We start from the raw sequence: 20,765 nt of genomic DNA on the forward strand, positions 1-20,765 counted from the left end.
CTAGAACATTAAAGAGGTGGCGCAAGTTAAACGCGGTGGAGCTCTCCCGGTATGAAGCCTGATTGATCAGGGTGTATATTGTAAGGCATGTAGGGCGACAATTAGTCAGCTGAGATTTAAGCAAACATGTTCACATCTGAATTTATCAAAGAAAGGGGTCTATATGAACCACAGTGGTCGCCCAGTGTCTCGGGTTTCAATAATACTGTAATTACAGCTTCCCTCATTGCACTAGGGAGCGTGCCGGACTCCAACCACACACCATGTAGATAAGGCACCAGGGCATTTTTAAAGTGTTTATAGAACTCTCTTGTTAGACTCTCTGGCCATGGAGCCTTACAAGCGGGAAGAGCGTCAATTGCCTCAGCAATTTCTTCTTGGGTGATGGGGAGATCTAATTGAGAACTCACTTCAGACGACACACTTGTGAATGGAAGCCCCTCCAGAAAAGTGTCTAAGTCTGCTTCCGGGCCGGTGTCTCTGTTCCGAAACAGTTTTTAGTAGAATGTTTCAAATACATTATTGACCTCTGCTAATGCGTCAACCAGGATACCAGAGCCGTCCCTGACCAGTGGGATACAACACCCCACTCATTCCTGTCAAAGCAGGCGAGCTAACAGCCTGCCAGGGCGCTCACCCTCTCCATACCGCCTAGCTGCTATTGGCACATTCAGAAACTTCAATTCTCTCTAAATGTATATATTGCTGCTTTAATTTGTAGGAGTGTAGCAGTGGGAGGGTTTGTAGAGTGTTGCACTTCTTATTGGTTGAGGGTTTCTCCACTTTCTCGGATATCACGCCAAATGGATCTAAGGCCCCATACTGTTGCCATTGCTATACCACGGATGTAAGCCTTAAATGCCTCCCACAGCACAGCCATTGAGGAGAACGACCCTACGTGCATCTCGAAGTATAGTTTCACATGTTCTGCAAGGTCGGATTCCTTGACTGCATCAGTTACTGCTTGAGATTTCAGTCTCCAGTTAGTGTTAACCCCTGGGAGCTTGTGTAGTCTGATAGTAAATAGGGTTGGAGATTCATCCGAGTATGTCCTGGATAGTATAGTCGACTAAACGGCCCCCCCAGCAGTGCAACAGAAATGAGCCAGACGTCAAGTGGCACAGCGAGCGCTCGCTTTGACGTCTGTGCAGAGCCTGCTGACGCAGGTTCGAATCCCGGCGGGGCCAAACTCAGCCTTTCATCCTTCCGAGGTCGATAAATGAGCACCACACACCGTGGGTAATAATAAGCAGCGCTCAGATACCTGAGGGTTCGTAGCGCTATATAAATGCTAAATTATTATTATTATTATGCAGGGAAAATGAGTCGTGCACAGTGGAATAAGACATATAGCTACTCTCCCCAGGATTAAGGACTCTCCAGACTTCCACCAGATTAAAGTCACCCATCCACGCTTGTATCGCTTGCGCTGATTTAGACAGCACCCTGTGGGCTCGACCTGACCTATCCCGGTCCGCATCTAGGATGGTGTTGAAATCTGTCCCCCCTAACAATATAGGCACCAGAGGGTACAGAGTCAGTATGTCAGCTGGATCAGTATAGAACCTGGGGTCATAGATATTAGGACTAAAGCTATTCAGCAGAATCACCTCCCATCCCACCAGCATACCATAGACCAATACATATCGCCCTGATGGATCCAGGTGGACTCTTGTGCATAAAAGGCAATGACTTGTGGACTAAGATATCACGCCCCCAGATTGAGATGAATACGTCGTGTAAATAAAACCTATTTTTGCCCCAGTGTTTGACAAACCCCTCACAGTCAGTCCGTGGGTCTCTTGTAGAAAAATTAACTTGACACGAGGGCGTTCCACATACAGCTAAAGCTTCCGAAGCATCATTGGGTTCCCAAGCCCTCTCACATTCCAACTCATGCATATAAGTTCACCCACCATTCGTTATTAGGGTGCATAACTTCACAACACTATGAGTTGAATTTTGGATGGTATAATATTTGTTGCCCACCCAGTCCCACCTGTTATAGAGTAATGATGCCCTTTCCACACCAAGTGCCTTTTGTATTCCCAACAAAACCCTCCCTCCCACCTACCTCATGTTCCCCCTAACTCGGAAGATGGTACCCTGAAAACAATTACCCAACCAAACTTTGCTACTCTGTATGGGGGAGTTAGCACACAGGCATCAACCCGTGCCCTGCAACAGTTTTTGAAAGAACATAGTATTATCCAGAAATGTTCCTCCTGTAGTCAGCGATAACAAAACACAAAATAACTATTGTACACCAGATTATATGCAATGTGGTAAATAATTTCTAAAAAGGGCTTCTAATACCAGGTACGTCTCAAGACAACAACAATAGGAACTCTGGTAGCAAACGGCAAGGTAAGATGTGAAAGTATTAAGCAAACCAGTTTCAGGTTGTGGGAGAGCGTTCATCGCGGAATTTCATGGCATCCTACGGGATGGTAAAGAAGTATAACATTGTGTACTTCATATTTAGCTTCCGGAACCTTTTCTTTACAGCCTTAAAGTACCTCCTCTTCTGTTGTACGGCAATGGAAAAGTCTGGATAAATGTGTAGTCTGCTGGATACCAAAAATATCTCCCCTTTTTCTCAAGCTGCCCAGAGGATAACATCCCTGTCTCGATAATTCAGCAGGCGGGCAATTATTGGACGGGGCGGACCACCGGGCTTTGGTTTAGGTGCAAGCAAGCACTGGACGCGCTCATTCACAAATTGCAGACACAGCTTGGGCTTGCCTAGCAGGGACTACATCAAAGAATGTTTTCGGAGTGCCCGTGGTGAGGAGTAGCAGACTCAGGCATCAAGAGTAAACAAAACACAAAACGGGTTAGTACTGCTACTAATAGGCTCAACCCAAGTGCTTCCTCAGAGGGAGCAAGCCATTATAGTTAAATTGGGGAACCTTCCACCTTCGACTCAAGGAATATATCCCAAGGTTAGTTGCCCATTCAATTGTCAAGGAAGAAAAACTACACACACATAGAGGGGGCTGTTTCATACAATAAGCTTAATTGTATTTAGGACAAAAAATGAAATTTCCTACCACCTGCATGTGAAAAACATTGCTGGACTGTAAAGGAAAGCATAGATTGGTGTCTTTGGACAGAGGAACAGCATCAATCTTTTTCTAGTCTGAGGACTAATGTGGTTAAAGAAGAAAGACAAATTTACAACATAAACTGAAAGAAAAACATATATAGTATATACACCTCTTAGTTATGCACCTAGAAATATTAAATTGTGTGTCCAGAATTCAAGTGCCTGGTGTGTTAAATTAAATTACGATGACATAATACATCATAAATTATTCAAGTGCCAAGAAAGTTCTAATGTTCAAACATCTAACTGATCCTTTTTAGAGAAAGAAATTTGCATGGAATAATTTTGATAATCATATGCCAACGTCGTCGGGGGTTAAATATGGTCAATCCACCTGATGGTGTCTGAATCACACTGAAAAGTCAAAAGAAGCCCCTGGCATTGGGCTAGTAGTTCTCCCTCGTGTAAGCTTGACGTTTCGGCGGCAGTACCATCCGTCTTGAGACTGAGTAAGAGGGATCGCTTATTTTTCCATCATAGTAGTCACCTTCTTCAGTGCAATTGAACAGCCCCTGTAACATAATATAAACCAAAAAACAGAGGAGAAGAATAAATCTCATGTCCTCTCTGTGCATTGTATTTCCTTTCTTGACATTTCTGGGCAAGTTTGGTAAAGAAAAAGGAGCACTAAATGCAAAAGTGGAGAAAATGAACAATGGTTTCATAGAATATGGGCTAATGAAGGGTCAGTGTGGGACTTGTACCTCTGACACCTTAGGGTGGACTTGATAAGTAAATGTCTCACCACAAATATCTAGTTGGAACTCTCTCTGAGTTACATGCCTCTAGGCCGGAAAATTGTGGGCAACGGAACCATCTCTAGCAGACTGGCATAGAAAGGATGCGCTGAGGGATGCTGCATCCAGGGTCTTCAATCACTGTGTGAGAGAAAAGAAAAGAAGAGGGATGGTGAGGGGTTGTAAAGGGGGGTAGAGGGCAAAAGAGGGAAAGGGAGAGAAAGGGGTGGAAATTCAAGTTTTGAATGCCCCCTCTGAGTTTAACAGGCCAGAGGGAAAACTACCTCTGCCTGGGTGTCCTACAGTACTGGACCCCGGCACTATTGCGAGGGCCAGGTGGACACCCGAGCTGAACATTTTTTTTGGAGCAGTGGATAAACTTTAAAAATGAGTACCTGGTAGAGGCCGGTATCCCACTGGTCTCCCAGGTCGTCTCCCCGAAGTGTAGACCAGTGGGGAGGGACGCATTTGTGATCCAAACCGCTCAGAGCAGCCGCAGTCGTTGAATCCCTGCAACCTGCGTGGGCTGCCCGGAAAGAGAAGACGACGAAAGAAGAAGAGGGGGGGGTGGGAAGAGAGAGGAGGAAAAGAATGAGTGGGGAGTTCGGTTGTAGCTATAAATGGAACGTGCTAAGGAAGCTAGCAAAAAATAGCTGCTTAGGTGTGTGTCTTTCTAAGTACCTTTGGAGCGCCATGTCTGTGTATGGGCTGGTCCTTCTCCGTTGTAATGCCAGTACTGCACTGCTGACCTGCCTCTTAGATGCTGTGCTGTGCAATCGTCTGCAGCTCGGCTCAGCCGCGGCGTTCACGGGACGTGCCGTCGCGAAATGCTGAGAGCTTGAGTCTGAGTAGGATAAAAATGTGTGTGTGTGAATTACCCAATCGGAATCCTCAGTTAGCGTTGATGTGATTGGTGCATCCCGCCTCGAATGCGGAAGCAAGCCGAGGCAAGTCTGGTAAGCCCCGGAGGGGCGCGTCATTCCTAATCCAATCACGGTCTAATGACAAAAACAAACAGAGACCGTGATTGATTGTGTTACTCCCTGGCAGGGAATGTGTGCACATAGCCGGGGCAATGGCCCTCGATAGTGCAAAGACCTGGCAGGGTTGATCGAGAGCAAAGTGGGACTTGCCTACATGTATTGGAAAAACAAGGTGTATTGGTGGAAAGGGCTATGGCTCAATTCAAGTCCTGTGTATCTACAAATCATGTTAATGACCGATCTAGTCCAGAAGGAGAGGGACGGAGGGGTGGGGAGCGGGGGAAGGGTTGAGAAAGGGAAGAGGGGTGAGAGGACAGAAAAAAAGGGGGGTAAGAGGGGGTTTTGGTGTGTGGGGAAGGAGGAAGGTGGGGGAGGGTCCAGAGTTTATGGGGATGGAGGGGGGAAAGGGGGAAGAAAAGGAAACAAAGGGAGGACGGGGAGGGGGGAACCAAATCCCCCCTGGGCCAGGTGTCCCAGTGCCTGCGGGTGTCTGCTGTCAGAGCACTGGAGCAGGAGGTGGGGATAGTGTGTCTGCCTCTGGTACAGATTGATGCGACGGGCCGGAATCAACACGTCAGAAACCTGTGTTGGGCCTGTCTTGGTCACATACTGTTTTAGTGCGGGAAAAGTTGTTGTTCATTTAACCCGTGGGTGACAGAGTCCATTTTGTGTATCCACCTGCATTCCAAATCTAGAAGTCTTCCTTGGATATTGGGACCACTCCGGACCCTTTCGATGACCCACCATTTGATGTCCTGTGGGCTATGTCTGTGTTCTATGTAATGTTGTACCAAGGGGGATGTGAGATTCTTACACCTAATCCGTGACCGGTGTTCTGAAATCCGTATGCCCACACTGCGCATCGTTTGGCCAACATAACGTAGTTGGCAGAGACACTCGATGCAATATACCACTTGGGTAGTTTTGCAATTAGATACATCACCTAGGGTCCATGTTTTTGCTCCGAAGTGAAACTTTTGTATTTTTTAAGTGAACTGGCAGACTGAGCATGACCCGCAAGGATAGTGTCCTTTAAGAGGTCGAAGGTTCCAAAGGTTCTCTTGATTTGATTTTTTTATGTACATAGAATGTACCAGATGTTCTCTTATATTCCGAGCCCTCTTGAAAGCGAATCTTGGTTTTTGTAGATCGGGCAAACAGAGTCTGGCAATGGGCCAATATTTGTGGATGATCTTTTTGATTTCAAATGCATGTTGGCCGTTGGTAATCACACACGTGATAGGGTCATCCCCTGTTGTATTTGCTTTTGGTGTAGGGAGTGAGTCACGGCACGTAAACCTCGCCCTTTTCAAGGATCTTGACACCAGTTTCTTTGGGTATCCTCTTTCGCGTAATCTGTCGCTCAAAATGCTGGCATCGTGGTACAAATCTTCCAAAGACGTGCAATTTCTTCGGATCCTTAAAAATTGTCCGTACGGTAGACTTTCTTTGGTGTGTTGAGGGTGGTTACTAGCAAAGTGTAGAATAGTATTACGATCTATGGGTTTTCGATAAGTATTACAGATTAGTTTACCTTGCTGGCATCCAATAGTAAGATCTAAGAAGTGAATAGTCGAATTACTGTGTTCCATCGTGAATTGGATGTCAAGGCTACACGTGTTCAGCCATGTGAAAAAGTCATTCATTGACTCCTCTGTCCCCTCCCACAGGCATATGACGTCATCTATATATTTGCGCCATTGTTTTATGTTACCCCTCCACCTATTGGTTTGACTGAACAGGAACTTCTGCTGGAACGAAGCAGGATTGCTAGACTGGGGGCAAAAGTTGCCTCCATAGCAGTTCCCTTAATTTGTAGGTAGAATTGTCAAACTCAAAAAAGTTTTTACATAGGGCAATGGTCATAACTTCGATGATGAATTCTGGTGGGGCTTTCGTCTGCATGTTTGCTGTGATGAGATGTTCATACACACAGTCAATTGCTGCTTGTTGGGGGGATACTGGTATATAATGATTTGAGTCATCAGTCGCTGTTTTGAAGGGTCGAAGTCCAGATTTTCGAACAACTGAATTGTGTGCATCGTATCCCGAATGTATGATTCGGTTGTCACACTGATGGGTTTTAGGAAATGGTCGACAAATTTGCACAGGGGTTCTAATATAGACCCACACGCTGAAACAATTGGTCTCCCAGGGGGGTTGATACAATCTTTATGTATCTTGGGTAGAGCATAAAGGCAGGGGGTTTGTCATGACCACTGCTTTCAAGGAGTCAGGACCTACCCAACATCCTTGGGAGCAGGCTCATAACATGTCTTATCGGCACCAGCAAGTCCCAATAGGGACCTTTTGGACCTTGTCCTGGCACCGGTGGTGCCAGGCTCATAGTAAGGATCCGTCCCGGCACAGGAAGCGCCGGGCTCATATCAAGTGTAAAGGTGCTTGGGTGAACCTACCTGGAGCAGACCATGCTGCTTACTTACCAGCAAGATGAGGCTTTACTCTCTTCTGGCAGGGACTACTTTTCCTTCTGGGTGGGGCAGGCACCACTCCCTGGATCATTGCTGCTGGAACCCTTCTGGAAGCAGGAACTCTTTTACCTGGGCGAGGCTGCTGTGGAAGAAGACACCTAAGCACTCCTATGGGCTATTTAAACCACACCCGATTGGTACCACATGCTTCGCGTTATTCTGCATCTGCAGCAGGACGCTCACGTGTCAGCTCCAGCGAATCTTCAGCTCCGGACCCTGTAATTACGAAAATTACCTGCTGGGAACCAATCTTCAATCTTCAGCGGCTCCTGCAAAACAAAAGGCACAGGTTAGACAAAGGCAAAGTTAGCGCTTCGACTCACCCGATCCATCGGCAGCATCCAAGACGTTTTTTCTGCATTTCTCGTCCGGCATCGGGCCTGCAAAGACAAAGAACATTGGTTAGCAACGCTTGGTTACAAAACTGCTTACCTGTGTTGCGCTTGCTCCAACCTTGCTCGCACTGCATTCCGGCACCTGTAGAGACAAAAGGGGACATGAAGGTGCATTCTACGGCCCCAAAACAGCCTTCCTACTTACGTGCCCTCGAATTCATCATCTTCTTGTTATGCTCTCTGCCACGAATCGGGGAGAGCATCTTCTTTGGCATCGACAGCATCTGAAAAGTAAAAGACATAGACATTAGGGGAAAAGACATTTGAAGAGAGCAATCTAAAGAGAACTTTAATACTTACAAGTCACGCTCGTGCAGCAAACGGCGGCTTCGCTCTCAACTACCCTCTGCAATCAAGAGGCGGAACTCACATCCAGTGAAGTAACTGGATCCAGCGCCCCTGCACAAGACGCAGGATGGAGAGCTCAGCATTCACTTACTTAAGGTGAGCACAACAATCACCCGAGTACCACGGGAAGAGAGGGAGAGAGGGGCTAAGAACTTCTCCCAGCCTTACAGCCACTAATACCTTGATTTTCCACTTGCAGACACCTCACACTGCAGGTCAAGCTTTCGGTGAGGAAGGGGTCAAATCCGGGAGCCAAACGAATCCTACGCCTAACGTTGAAGACGTTCTCACCGCCCAGTCAAGACCAGCGCCTCCGAGGGAACCAGGTGAGCGTTACAGAACGCAAAGCCTCACCATACATTTCCCGCCCAGGCGCAATGGAGACTTCGGACACAGACCAATTGGCCCAGTTGCTCGGGGAGTTGAGAGCAGAAGTACACGCAGCTCGCCAGGAAACAAATGCCCTAAGGAGAGAGCTAGTGGTTTCTAAGGAGCGAACAGACGACTTGGCTAGACAATTGTTACAAGCCCAAGCGGGACAGACTCCTCTGCCTACCCCTGGTGGTAGCCATGCCCCAACAGCTTCCTCTAATCTGGTGCAAATTAATCTACCAGGAAATGTACCTTTGGCTCCGCCCGAACGCTTTTCAGGTGATCCGAAAAGATTTGCTGTTTTCATCAATCAGTGTCGTTTGCACTTTCTGTGTAGACCTGCCGCTTTTCCAACGGACCAGGCTAAGGTGGCCTTCGTGCTTTCATATCTTAGCGGCAGTGCCGCAGATTGGTCTATTCCTTTAGTGACTCAAGATAACCCTATTCTGTATAATTTCCAGGACTTCCAAGCTAGTATGGAAAGATTGTTCGCAAGACATTCTCAGGGACAGGCCCTGGACAATGAACTTCTTTCACTACGACAGGGTAATCAAGATCTTCTGGCCTACATTGCATCATTCAACAGACTAGTGGTTGAAACCGGGTGGCCTGAGGATAAGAGAATCACCCTTTTCTATAGAGGCCTTCGTGGAGAACTTAAAGACGTTCTGGCACAGGTGGTGAATCCTCCACAAGACTGTTCCGAATACATTGATCTGGTGGTGCAACTGGATCATAGAATACAAAATCGAAAAGCCGATCGTTCCAGGTTTGAGAATCGAGTTTTTTCAAGACCACAGAGCTCCGTTAAAGGAAATGATACTGTGGAACCCATGCAGATTGGGGTGGTGAAAGGACCTCTAACCCAAAAGGAAAGAGAAAGGAGAAGACAACTGCAATTGTGCCTCTGTTGCGGGAACTCAGGGCACTTCCTCCAAGATTGCCCAGTGAAACCAAAGAAGAAGACAGTAGGAGCTTCCGATAAGGGTGCCAAAAGTTCAGAGTCGGAAAACGACCTCGCCCGACAAGTGTAGAGGTCCGCTTGCCGAGCGTTAAAACCAGTTCTTTGACCTCGCATTTTACCATGCCAATGGTCCTCGTGAGTCCGGAACAACCCAATCGTATGCATGCCATTAAAGCATACATAGATAGTGGCGCAATCGGCAATTACGTGGACTGTGAATTGGCCGCCAGGATGAATCTATCTCTTTGTCCTAATTCGGTGAAAGACGTTATCACCACCGTGGATGGTACGGAAATAGCTTCCGGACCAGTTACTCACACCACCATGGAAGTGACGTTGGTAAGCCAAGATGGACATCAAGAGAAGATCGTGTTTGACGTGATCAAGGCTCCACAGTTTCAAGTTATCCTGGGAATCCCTTGGCTGGAGAAACACAATCCTCAAATTGACTGGCGAGCAAAGACAATCCGGTTTCCAGAATGCGCACCTACCTGTTATCCGCAGCCCCGCACGAAGCTAGCTGCAACTACTTCTGAGAGTCCTCACCTGCCTCCTGAATACCGGGAATTTCAGGATGTCTTTCGGAAAGATCAAGCTAATTCGCTGCCTCCTCACAGATCATACGACTGCCAAATAGCCTTGGTTCCAGGATCCACTCCTCCATGCAGTCGAATTTATGCCCTCAAAGAACCTGAAAATCTTCACCTAAGGCAGTATTTGGACCAGTACTTGACTAATGGATTTATCCGTCCCTCGAAGTCCCCAGCCTCTTCAGCTTTGTTCTTCGTGCCAAAAAAAGAGGGAGACCTAAGAACATGCATAGATTACCGTGCCCTGAACCAGATTACGATTAAGAACAGATATCCGTTACCATTGATCCCTGAACTTCTTGACCAGGTTAAAAGTGCCTGTATCTACACAAAGCTGGACCTCAGAGGAGCCTACCATTTAGTACGAATAAAAGAGGGCGATGAATGGAAGACGGCCTTTCGTACTAAATATGGACTGTTCGAGTATCAAGTAATGCCCTTTGGGCTTTGCAACGCTCCGGCAGCCTTTCAGTAATTTATGAATGACGTCCTCAGAGAGCTCATTGACGTATGTGTAGTTGTCTATATTGATGACATTCTGGTCTACTCGTCCTCTGAGGCGGAACATCGAAAACATGTCACCGCAGTATTGGAGCGGCTCCGAAAACACAGGCTCTTTGCAAAATTGGAAAAATGCGTTTTTCACGTCACGGAGGTCGAATTTTTGGGATTTATTTTGTCACCTAATGGAGTCCACATGGACTCAAGAAAAATGGACGCTATCGTTAAGTGGCCCTCACCAACATCAGTGAAAGGAGTTCAAAGCATGTTGGGCTTCGCCAACTTTTACCGAAGATTTATCCCAGAGTTTTCTCGAGTAGTCCAACCCATTACAGCCCTCCTCAGAAAGAATAAACGTTTCGAATGGTCTACAGAGGCTGAACAAGCTTTTCAGGAACTAAAAACAAAATTCACCTCGGCTCCAGTTCTAAAACATCCTCGCCCGGAACTTTCCTATATAGTAGAGACTGATGCTTCCAGTCTCGCAATGGGAGCAGTACTTTCGCAAAGAGACCCGGAAACAAATCAGTTACACCCAGTGGCATTTTGGTCCCGCAAATTTTCAGCTCCTGAAATTAACTATACCATTACAGATAAGGAACTTTTGGCTATCAAGTCCGCCTTTAAAGCTTGGCGGCATTATCTCTTGGGGGCTCGACACACAGTCACCGTCATCACGGATCATCGTAATTTAGAGTACCTTAAATCAGCCAAAGCTCAATCCTCGAGACAGCTTCGCTGGGCATTGTTTTTCGCCGAATTCGACTTTGTGATAACTTACCGACCAGGCAACAAGAATGGAAAAGCAGATGCTCTCTCCCGAATTGGAGTAGATGAACTCACGACCAATCCTGAACCCGTACCCATAATTCCGGAACAGAGAATCCTGGGTTTGATAGGTGCACAATCCATTGAAGACATTGAAGCTAAAGTTAAAGATCTGCTGACTCCAGCAGAAGTGCAAGACTGGCAACGCAAGGGAAATGATTTCACAATGGATAAGAACCTACTATACTTTCGAGGAAGATTATATCTACCATGTACCGATTTACAAAGACAGGTGATCTCTTGTTACCATGACTCCTTAATGGAAGGACATCCCGGCATTACCAAAACGTTGGAAAAGATAAAAAGACATTTTTGGTGGCCGTCTTGGAGAAAGGACATTAAGGATTTCATTAATTCCTGTGGTGTATGCGCTCAAAGCAAAAACCAGAAGGAGAACCCAGCAGGCCTCCTACATCCATTAGGCATTCCTCCACACCCATGGCATACTATCTCCATGGACTTCATCACGGATTTACCACCATGCTCCGGATTTAATACAATCTTAGTGATTGTGGACCTATTCTCGAAAATGGCTCATTTCATCCCATTGAAAGGGTTACCTACAGCTCCAATTTTGGCCCGAGAATTCCTCGAAAACATCGTTCGGTTGCACGGCTTTCCTTCAGTTTTAATCTCAGATAGAGGGAGTCAATTTATTTCCCACTTCTGGCGGAGTTGTTGTCGCCTAGCCCAAATTGACATAAGGCTTTCGACCAGCCACCATCCCCAGACCGACGGGCAGACCGAGAGGACCAACCAAACCTTGGAACAGTATCTACGCTGCATGTTACAACAATCAGAGGGCACTTGGAAAGACATTCTCTGGATTGCGGAGTACGCTTATAATAATTCAGTCCACGCCGGAACTGGGAAAACTCCGTTTTTTCTTTCATATGGAATCCACCCTCGCACCTCAAATCTTGACCCACCTCAGACTCTTGGAACACCCGCTGTAGATCATCTGCATTCGACAATCACTCAAGCCTTTAAAGAGGCCACATCTCACCTCAAGCAGGCCAAGGAGCAATACAAGAAGTGTGCGGATCTACATCGAAAGGAAGCTCCTCAATATCTTGTGGGAGATCAGGTCTGGCTATCCACCAAACATTTACCCCTAAAAGGACTGCGTACTTTCAATCCACGATACCTGGGGCCTTACCCAATCACTGCCATAATCAATCCAGTGGCGGTTAAATTGGGCCTACCTGCCCATGTGAAGATACATCCAGTTTTCCACGTCTCACTACTGAAACCCATGCAACCTGGAACCCGTTTGACAAAATCTCCAGACCCTATTCTTGTGGACGGAGAACTAGAATTCGAAATACAAGACATATTAGACTCCAAGATTTCCAAATCTAAATTATACTATCTGATTGACTGGAAAGGTTATGGCCCCCAGGAACGATCTTGGGAACCGTCGGAACATGTTCATGCACCCCGTCTGGTTAAGAAGTTTCATCGAACTTTTCCTGATAAACCAAAACCCCCGGAGAAGACGAATTTGGGAGGGGCCTTGAGGGGGGGTGCTGTCATGACCACTGCTTTCAAGGAGTCAGGACCTACCCAACATCCTTGGGAGCAGGCTCATAACATGTCTTATCGGCACCAGCAAGTCCCAATAGGGACCTTTTGGACCTTGTCCTGGCACCGGTGGTGCCAGGCTCATAGTAAGGATCCGTCCCGGCACAGGAAGCGCCGGGCTCAAATCAAGTGTAAAGGTGCTTGGGCGAACCTACCTGGAGCAGACCATGCTGCTTACTTACCAGCAAGATGAGCCTTTACTCTCTTCTGGCAGGGACTACTTTTCCTTCTGGGTGGGGCAGGCACCACTCCCTGGATCATTGCTGCTGGAACCCTTCTGGAAGCAGGAACTCTTTTACCTGGTCGAGGCTGCTGTGGAAGAAGACACCTAAGCACTCCTATGGGCTATTTAAACCACACCCGATTGGTACCACATGCTTTGCGTTATTCTGCATCTGCAGCAGGACGCTCACCGTGTCAGCTCCAGCGAATCTTCAGCTCCGGACCCTGTAATTACGAAAATTACCTGCTGGGAACCAATCTTCAATCTTCAGCGGCTCCTGCAAAACAAAAGGCACAGGTTAGACAAAGGCAAAGTTAGCGCTTCGACTCACCCGATCCATCGGCAGCATCCAAGACGTTTTTTCTGCTTTTCTCGTCCGGCATCGGGCCTGCAAAGACAAAGAACATTGGTTAGCAACGCTTGGTTACAAAACTGCTTACCTGTGTTGCGCTTGCTCCAACCTTGCTCGCACTGCATTCCGGCACCTGTAGAGACAAAAGGGGACATTAAGGTGCATTCTACGGCCCCAAAACAGCCTTCCTACTTACGTGCCCTCAAATTCATCATCTTCTTGTTACGCTCTCTGCCACGAATCGGGGAGAGCATCTTCTTTGGCATCGACAGCATCTGAAAAGTAAAAGACATAGACATTAGGGGAAAAGACATTTGAAGAGAGCAATCTAAAGAGAACTTTAATACTTACAAGTCACGCTCGTGCAGCAAACGGCGGCTTCGCTCTCAACTACCCTCTGCAATCAAGAGGCGGAACTCACATCCAGTGAAGTAACTGGATCCAGCGCCCCTGCACAAGACGCAGGATGGAGAGCTCAGCATTCACTTACTTAAGGTGAGCACAACAATCACCCGAGTACCACGGGAAGAGAGGGAGAGAGGGGCTAAGAACTTCTCCCAGCCTTACAGCCACTAGTACCTTGATTTTCCACTTGCAGACACCTCACACTGCAGGTCAAGCTTTCGGTGAGGAAGGGGTCAAATCCGGGAGCCAAACGAATCCTACGCCTAACGTTGAAGACGTTCTCACCGCCCAGTCAAGACCAGCGCCTCCGAGGGAACCAGGTGAGCGTTACAGGGTTCTGCCCTGTGAAGTTAGGAGAAATTCGGATTCTTTGTCTGTGATCCAGTCTCTTTCTAATGCAAAGGAGACCATTGAAGCAATTTCTGTTTTTAAATCTTTTGTTGGATCTTTTTTTAATACTTTGTAGTTTTACCGATCTTTCAGGAGATCTATGACCATACGATGGTACTGCTCAGTTTTCATGATGCCTATTCCGCCCCCTTTGTCGGCGGGTTTAATGATTAATTCAGATTTCTTGGATAGTTCAGAAAGAGCTTCTCTTTCTGCCTGTGTCATGTTTTGCTGTCTTTTGCTGCCTAGCAGGGACAACAGGGTCTGCTCCACAAAGTTTTCCATTGTGCCATCAATGTTATTCTCCGGGACCCCTATGATCTGAAATGTTATTCCGCCTGGACATAGATTTCAGTTCATCATTTTTCTTAGTAACAGCTTGCATTTGTTTCATGAGAGTGGTCACGTCCGAGTTCAGTCAACCAACATTATCTTCCAGCGCTCTGACTCTATTTTCAGCTTCCGTGAGTCGTAGGTCAGTATTTTCTAGCTTCGCCTTAATTGATCCAATCATGCTAGTGATGTCGTCTAGCTTGTGGACAGCAGTGAAGCCCTCCTACATGCAGGCCATCATGCGCTGCAATTCCAAAGGTTCAGTCGGTTCAGAGGTGGCTCCCAGCGGCCCACGATCCTCTGGAGTGGGTGCCGCTTTTGGGGTTGCTCTGGTGTACGTTAATAGAACTTTGTTTCCTTCCTGATTCTTTTGTCATTACGAAGTTGGCTGTGTTGTAATCGTGCCAGCTGTTGGGGGCGTCGGTATACCCTCTCACAGACGTAAGGGGCTGCTATCCACCAGTATAGAGTGAGTTGTCCAACCATGAAGCAGCGGCCCATTAACATGGGGAGCCCCTGGGTATTGTAACGGTTTGCTTGCTCTTGCCAGCCAGATGTTATCACAGTGCTGTCCGGAGTACCATGAGGCAGGCACCGGCGCTCTGGTACAATAATCGCAAAGTCACTATTAAGCTGCTCCAAATATGTAGCACACAGCACAAATCAGTGAAGTATGGGTGGAGGGCACTATGCATTGCAATATAGGAGCGTTCCTGTTGTTTAGAGGGAAATTACTTATGCTATGAGGTTAGCCAGCCTATTGGGTAGCTTGCATGCAGTCCAGGTGTCTAGAAGTTGTCCCCAATATCTCCTATAGGTAGTAGCAGGGTAGACAGCAGTCGGAGTCCTCAGCACCATATCCAGGATCAAGAAGAGAGCAGGGAGAGGGCCTGTACCCAGGTTCAGTTCTAAACACATCAGCAAATAGCTTACATGGTCTAATAGATCTTGTTTATGATTTTGAGATAACTCAGGGGAGATTAACTGATCAGTTTCACTTTCTCCAGATTGTCACAACCCTTACTCCAGACCCCCACTGGCAAGTCCACTTGCCAGGTAGGATCAGGGCTTGGGGCTCCATCAAGACCTTGAAGGCCTGGGATCCACTCCCAAGACACTCTTGGGGCCAGTCCTGGTGCCTATGGCACCAGGCTCATACACTTTGAAGAACATATGTAAGGGGGACTACTTTTTTCATTTGGGCCTGCAGCCAACATGGAGGCACCCACGTAGCTTGGTTCCTGGGAACTAAGCTATGCGGTATAGTGTTTTGGGTGTGGTGGCCTAGGGACTACTTTACCTGGACTACTTTGTTGAGGCTATTTAAACCACACCTGAACAAGAAAGCACGCTTTGCGCTACTTTGCAGACTGCAACGTGACGCTCACCGTGTCCTGTGTTACCCACGTGCCTCAGAGAAAAAGAACCTGCAGAAGAGACAAAAGGGACATCGTTAGCAGCTTCTTAGCTGCAATCTCCATCCTGTTATCCGCTCTCAGCTCCAGTGAACAGCTTCTTCTGGACTCCGCATACCTTCCGGAACGAAAGACCTGAAAGAGGGAAGGAGAGGACAATAATAGAGACGGCATATTCTAACAGTGCTAAACCAAAAACAGCACAAGAAGCTTACCTGGCTGGTCGCCTCCCGGCCGGCACTGCTCCGAAGTTCCGCACACGCTGGAGAAGCACCGCGACCTGTAAGGAAGGAAGAAAACAGGTTAGTAAAGGCAAGACAAGGCAGCGCTGCGCATAGCGCTTACTTGACGCATTGTAGCGCACATCACGCGACATCATTTACCGGCGAGGCCCAACTCAACCAGTTCGCCACACAGAAGCTCTGCACACCTAGGGGAGAAAAAGACATTATTAAACAAGAAAGGCATGCACGAACAACAACGCTATACAGAACTGCTGCAATAAGACCTACCTGAGAAACATTGAAACAGGCACGCGCTAGTGAAGTAACTTGGCCGCACACGCCCACCGAAGACAAGGCTGCCCTGCCAAGAAGGCATGACGGAGAGCACGCCTAATCCCACAAGAAGGTGACGAGAGGGCCCAGAGGTGCTGAAGTCACAGGGGGTGCAGGGAGGATATTTACCTAAGTTGGCCAGTCTTGAACCCAGCCCTCCTGTATTTTCAGGCTGTACATCCTCCATAGACAACACCTGGGAAAACTGGGGAGAAAATACCTGCAACCAACCCGGGTTGAGTGGCGTCCCCGTGGATATCAGGTGAGCGTAACACAGATAATAAGCTTGTTTCACTCTGGGTCTTGTCTCCATTCTTTAAGTAAATTGACATGATATATATGCCTTTAAATTTTTCGTTTGGGCTGAGAGGCTTTATAATTATAGGGTCCTGTTTGTTCTAGGATTTCATATGGCCCATGCCATCTAGAAAGCATCTTATTTTTAAATGATGGAAGGAGAACCAACACCTTTGGCCTATAGAAATAAATCTAATTACTGCCTTCTTATTGTAACATTTCTTCTGATGTTCCTGAGCTCGGGCCATGTTAGTTTGTATTACACAGGTTCGAATCCCAGGTCTGCGCTTAGAAGCCTCTTCGGTATTAAGCCTGTTATAAATAACCAATTATACATTACATTCCTAACTGCAGTCATATGTTCTTTAAGTCTTTGGGCAGTCTGTGATAATGGAATAGTAACTCTTTCCCTTCCCTCCCTAGACTCACATAACATGTCCAACACATCTCTTCCATAAAATAGCTCAAAGGGAGAACCATTGGTAGATGACCGAGGAGTTTTCCGAATAGAAAATAGGTCCCATGGTATCATAATGTAAAAATATTTCCAATCTGCCATGAATAGCTTCTTTAGGATGTGTTTTAGAGTTTGGTTAAATCTTTCAACTAGTCCATCAGTTTGGGGGTGATAAGTGGATGTTCATAGAGTTTTAATCTGAAGGATGCCTTTGACCTCCGCCATGAGGTTACTCATAAAGGTAGACCATTGACCAGTCCAAATTTCTTTTGGGAATCCAGTGAGGGGAAAAAATTGAAGTAAATGTTTCAAGATCTGCTGTGAAGTATTGTTTTGTAAGGGAAAGGCTTCCGGGTAAAATGACTAATATATATTTATTACCTAACCTTGATGTTTTTAAAGGATCCGCTATGCCCATCCCAATTCTATAAAAAGGAATATAAATAATACGTAAAGGTTGTAGAGGCGCGGAAGGGGAGATTCTAGTGCTAGTTTTCTGACACAAGGCATAGGTGTTTATGAAATTCTTTATATCAGCATAGATTCCTGGCCAATAGAATCTATTTATAATTTGAGCTTGTGTTTTAGCTGTTCTCAAATGTCCCCCTGTCAAAAGGGCATGATCATTTCCAATATAATGTTTGTATGGGAATCACGAATGAGTTCTGTGAGTACCGGAAGGATCAACATCACCTCTATACAATAATCTGTTATTTAGGAGAAAAAAAATGGACCATTCTTTCTTCTCCCTTCTTCCTCATTTGTTAACTGATTATAGGTTTCTGCTAGTAATGGATCATTACATTGTGCAAAAGCTAATGTCAGGAATAACATCCTCTTCACTTTCTAGATTAACTTGGGCCACCTGGACCATGGTCTGTCTCCCCAAAAACTTGAGTGCCTCTTCCAGTTTTACCACTATTCTTAACTTCTTTTGGCTTTGGAAACATAGCCTTCTCTACTATGCTTTGGGCAATCCATTCCCCTGCTTTAATTTGGTAGACTTTCTTTCCATTATTTTGCATCAATACTTTAACATCTCTGCTATGGTCTGAATCAATTACTCCTTCCAATACATCGAGGCCATAGCGCCAGGCTAGATCCGACTTAGAGGCAAGGCGAACATAAGTACTTTTGGGAGAATACAAATTCAATCTGAGGGGATCAAAGCCCTCTCTCCTGGTTGATTTCACTCCCCTCTATTAGTATACATATCAAAACCTATTGATTGTTCAGCAGCTATAGTTTGTTTGTTTGCTTGTTTATTTATAAAGCAATCCTCACCCGTAGGTATCTGGCCACATTACAAGAATATGCAGTTCCTTAGTTACAGTACAGGAAAAGGACATGACAACATTACAAAAATATGCATTTTCTAATTTACAGTGCAGGACAAGAACATGATATATTACATATACATTATAATAGTTTACAGTTACCCATGGGTATCTGTGCGAATTACAAGGATAAGAAGATTCATAGATAGTGTACAGGAAAGAATATGATAACATTGCAAGAATATGCGATTTCTTATTTATAGTACCGGACAGGAACATGATACATTACAGGATACATTATCTTATATTACAGGTTATTGCGTAATTACACCTATCTAGCAGGGTGGGATGTCTTTGGAGGTGAGCCAGAGTTTAGTGTTTTTCCTAAATCTGTAGTAGGATTGGTCAACTCTTAAGGTAGTGGGTAGGGAATTCCACAATTGGGCAGCCAGAACAGGGAAGCTGCTGTCCGCTGCTCTTTTCAACTTAAACCTCTATACTCTCAGGCAATTGGAGTTAGAGGATATGGTAGGTCGTGAAGAGTTGTTCATAGTGAATTCTTTGATGAGGTATTGTGGGGCTGCGTTGTTGAGGCATTTATAGGTTAGGGAGGCAATTTTGAGATAGATTTTATCCTGGATGGATAACCAGTTGTTATGGAGTCTAATCATAGAGATGTGCTGTCTTCTGGATAGGCCAAGGGCTGTTCTAAGAGCGTTATTCTGGAGAATCTGGAGTTTATTGGTGATATTTCTGCTGCCACCTACGTATAGTGCATTGCAATAATCGATTTGTGACAGAATAAGGGCTCTGGCCAGAGTCAGGCAGCTTTCTGACGACAGAAAGGGTTTGCAGGCTTGGATAAGCTTACAAGTATAGGCTGTTGCCGAAGCCGTAGCACTGACTTGTTTGCGCAGGTTCAAGGAGGAATCTAAATAGAAGCCCAGAGTTTTTATCTCTTTAGCTATCTTGTGATTTCATTGCCATCAATGTCGAAAGAGAGATATTGTTTGATCAGTTGTTTCTGATTGGACAGGGTGGCTAAGAGGAGGAGCTCAGTCTTCTCATCATTCAGGCACAGTCCATGTATGGCCATCCACTCACCAGTGCTAGATCAGTCTCATAGTTACCTGTCATAGGAATGAGGATCTGGGTGCCATCTGCATAGTTCATGTAGGTGATACCCAGATAGTCTAAGCCATCAAACAATGATTTTGTGAACCCATTGTACACATGGTAGGTGATACACATGGTCCTTGTGGGACTCCGCAGGTCATGTGGATGGGTTCTGCAGCTGCCGAGGGAGAGAAGACTCTCATGGATCTGTTATTTAAGAAGGATTTGATCCATGCCGTGGCTTCTGTTAAAAAGTGGGCTGCTGATAAAAGGTGATTGCAAAGCACCTTGTGATCAACCACGTCAAATGCGGCTGACAGATCCAACAGAAGCAAGATGGCATATTTTTCTTTGTCTTTCAAGTCTTCAATCTGGGTCTTTAGGTCAATTAAGGCTGTTTCGGTGCCATGTTGAGGTCTGAAGCCCGATTGTCGAAGTCCAAGTAAGTTCTTGTTCTCTAAAAAGGATTTAATCTGGATATAGGCTGCTTTATCAATGATCTTTAGCAAGAAGGGGACAGTTGTGATGGGTCTGAAGTTAGAAGGGATACTCTGGTCTAGGGTAGGTTTTTCAGGAGTGGTAGGACGCACAGGTTTTTCAAATTGGTGGGGAGAGTGCATGAGCAGAAGGTTGAGTTGATAAGTGTCGTGATAAAGGGAGCCAGTTCACTGGCAGCTTCCTTAATAGTGGAGGGGGGGCAGAGGTCTCCTTGGCAGTTGGAGGATTTGAGTGAGGCAATTATGTTTTCCACATCATAAAAAATTGAGGAGATTTGGGGTGGTCCGGACTAGGCTTAGGGATATTTACTTGAGTGAGGAGGTTAATTTTTTTGGCAGCTAATTTATTTTGTAGTAAGGCGATCTTGTTAGCTATTGCGTCTTAGATTTTGGTGCACCATATTTTGTCCTTGATGAAATTATCTGATGGAGGGGTAGGAGATTCCAGTTCTCTTAGTATGGTAAAGAGTTCTCTGGAGCTTGAACTGGCTTTATCAATCCGATTGTTATAGGTGTCACGTTTGACTGATAGTATTTCATTTT

General features: G+C 46.1%; 1 long non-coding RNA gene across 2 annotated transcripts; it reads right to left on the bottom strand.

Moving 5' to 3' along the window:
- Positions 1 to 2,997: 2,997 nt before the first annotated feature.
- LOC138447741 (uncharacterized) lies at positions 2,998 to 4,731 on the bottom strand. Of its 2 annotated transcripts, XR_011259938.1 has the most exons (4): positions 4,528 to 4,731; positions 4,242 to 4,372; positions 3,855 to 3,987; positions 2,998 to 3,621 (listed from the first exon to the last, which is right to left on the bottom strand). It is a non-coding gene; the product is annotated as an uncharacterized lncRNA (long non-coding RNA). The 2 variants fall into 2 exon arrangements; XR_011259937.1 differs by lacking the exon at positions 3,855 to 3,987 and having other exon boundaries at positions 4,528 to 4,721.
- Positions 4,732 to 20,765: the final 16,034 nt, after the last annotated feature.

Source organism: Ambystoma mexicanum, chromosome 3q (genome assembly GCF_040938575.1).
Source record: "Ambystoma mexicanum isolate Mex_15411 chromosome 3q, UKY_AmexF1_1, whole genome shotgun sequence".
Taxonomy (NCBI): Eukaryota; Metazoa; Chordata; class Amphibia; order Caudata; family Ambystomatidae; genus Ambystoma; species Ambystoma mexicanum.